Below are 2,642 nucleotides of genomic sequence, written 5' to 3'. Positions count from 1 at the left end.
CCAGGAGCCAGCCAGTGGCTGCGGCTCAGCGTCACAGACAGGTGTTTATTGAGTACCTGCCGGTCGCTGGCCAGTGACAGAATGCAGCACCCGCTTCATGATCCGTCTGAGGGCCTGGCACCCACAGAGAAGCACACGGGTGAGTGAGAATTGTGACAGGAAAGTGTCCCTCGAGGGCAGAGCACCAGCGTGCAGTCACAGGCGGAGAAATGAGGGACCCGGCAGCTCCTCAGACTGCAGGGTCCCCCTGGGTCCCCATCCCTGCCTGCCTTGTGATCTGCCACCCAAACCCCCTGCGTCCTCACTCCTTGTCCTCCCTCCCAGCCTCAGTTTCCCCTTCTGGAACCCAAAGCCAACCAGTCCTGAGCCCAGTCTCAGCTGCTGAGGAGCCAGCGAATTGAAGGCCCGGACACTCTGACACCTGGGCGTGACCCTGGAGTGAGGTGGGGGTTAGGGTGAGATGGGGAGAGGGAGGTTTGGAGGCCTCCCCGACTCACTCACCCAGCACCCAGCGAGCCGCTCCGTGTGCTGGGGCAACACTTGGTGTTGCCACACAGTCTGACCGGGCAGGCAGAGCCAAGGAGTGCGTCACCTCCCCCATGGCCTCTCGGAAGCCTCCTGCCCTGCCCGCCAGCCGGGCCCTGTGCCACGCCGTGTCACAGCCTGACAGAGCCGAACCCCACCCTCTGCTGTCACGAAGGATGCCCATCGCCGCTGCTGGGCCCAGAGCTGCCAGCAGGAAGGGTGGTGCTCTGAGCCCTGCAGTGTCCCCAAGGCTTGGGTCTTTAACGAGGACCTGCCGGAGAGTGGACGGATCGGTGCCACCCCAGGAAGCTCACCTCCTGGAATAGAGCTCCTTCCTGCAGCAAGGCCCTGGGGGCCTCGGCTACCTTCCTCCACCGAAAGGACAGGGGCAGTAGGGGCAGGAAAGGGGCAGTGCCCGCTGGCCTGGGTCCTGGTCTGCACTCGGCCCTGCCCAGCTGGTCGGGGGACAGGCAGTGAGTTTACTCTGTGCTCTTTCCTGCGCTGAGCAATTCTGATCTGGAGACGCCCAATCGGGGTCTGTGTCCTGGTGTCGACTTGCTGTGACTTCTGGCAAGTGACCAAACCCTCTGTGCCTCCGTCTCCTCGGTGGTCCACAGGTATCACAGTGTCACAAAGCACTTCGCACGGGGCCCAGACACTGCGGTGTGCGTGTTGGTCACATTTCACAGGTGCCGCTGCTGGTGAGGAAAGGAACTCGGCCTCCTCAAAGCAAACTCCAGAACCCTGACCCCAGCACAGCCCAGCTCAGCCAGAAGCTCCACCGTCTCCCCAGCACATTTGGGAGCTGGGGGACCCCAGGCTCGGAGGGGAAAGGCACCAGAGCACGGGTCCCCGGTACCTGCAGACCTAGCTGGAAGGGGCAGAGCAGGGAGACTGGCTCAGCTCTGATCCTTAATGGCACACTCTCTTGGTCAAAGAAGCCTTCTACCTCCTCTGCATAGGCCCGTGGCTGACAAGTGTGGCAGATCCCCAAGACACCCCTGGACCCTGAGCAGCAGCCTTCCTGGAACCAGAGATGGGGTGGCTGCGGGCTTCAGGCCCAAGCGGGGGACCCCGGGTGCTATCCACCAGCCCCTCCCGCCCTAACCATGCCACCTCATGCTGGGTGGCCTGGTCCTCACTCACCCCCAGGGCCCGGCTGCATGGGGAGTGGGGTGTGGTAGATCTCGGGGAGGGGCAGGAGGGGCGCCTCCCAGAGGCCGGCCTGAGTCATAGGCTGCGCCCTGCAGCATCTGGCAGCCAGGCTAGGAGGGAGCAGATGCTCAGGGAGGTGGCTCAGAGACAAAGGGCTTGAGTCGGCAGCTCCAGGCCTGAGGAGCCAGCTGTGCCCAAGCAGCTCTGGGCTCTGAGCCGGAGGGAAGGCCAATCTGCGCGCCCAGGACGAACCCGGGCGGCAAGGCGTGGGGTGGCGGGGCGCCCTCGCCGGCTCGCGGATCAGGACGCTGAGGCGCGGGGAATGGCCTAGCTCTGTGGGCGCCCAGTCCAGGGAAGAGAAGCAACTGGCCCCAGACTGCCCCGCGGGACTTGAACTCCCGTCTCCACTGCCTCCTACCCCAGGGGTCCCGGGGGCGAGACCAGGGCAGGAGCCTTTGCCGCCTGAATAAGCGAAGGGTGAAGGGGGCAGGAGACAGCGCGGGGTCCCCGCCGAGCCCGGCTCCCAGCTCCCGTAACTGCGGGTGCACCCCAGACCCGGGCGTGGGACAGGGGAGGCGAGGGGTGTGAACCCTGGCTCTGTGGCCCCCCAGTACACTCTCTTGGCCACCCCCATTCCTATGCTGTGCCTAGCCACGTTCCCTGGCACCCGGCTTCGGCCCTGGTGTCCATTCCGCCGCCCCCGACCTCACCTTCGTTCACTGGCCATCCCCACCCCACACATCACAGGGCCTTTGCAGAGGACGCCACCCTGCCCAGGCTCCGAGAAGCTTCCCGGGGCCCCTGGGGTCTCGGAGGTCCAGGACGCTCTCCTTGTCACAGTTGTCATTAGAGTGACACTTTGTGGTGACTTGCCGATTCATGTCGCTTGACTAGAAACTCTACGTCTTGGTCACCGCGCATCCCCCTCAGCCACCAGAGGTTGTGGCGGACGAGAGGAGCTC

The sequence above is a fragment of the Pteropus vampyrus genome, unplaced genomic scaffold (genome assembly GCF_000151845.1).
Source record: "Pteropus vampyrus isolate Shadow unplaced genomic scaffold, Pvam_2.0 Scaffold267, whole genome shotgun sequence".
In the NCBI taxonomy this organism is placed as follows: Eukaryota; Metazoa; Chordata; class Mammalia; order Chiroptera; family Pteropodidae; genus Pteropus; species Pteropus vampyrus.
Note: the sequence above shows the minus strand (reverse complement) of the source record.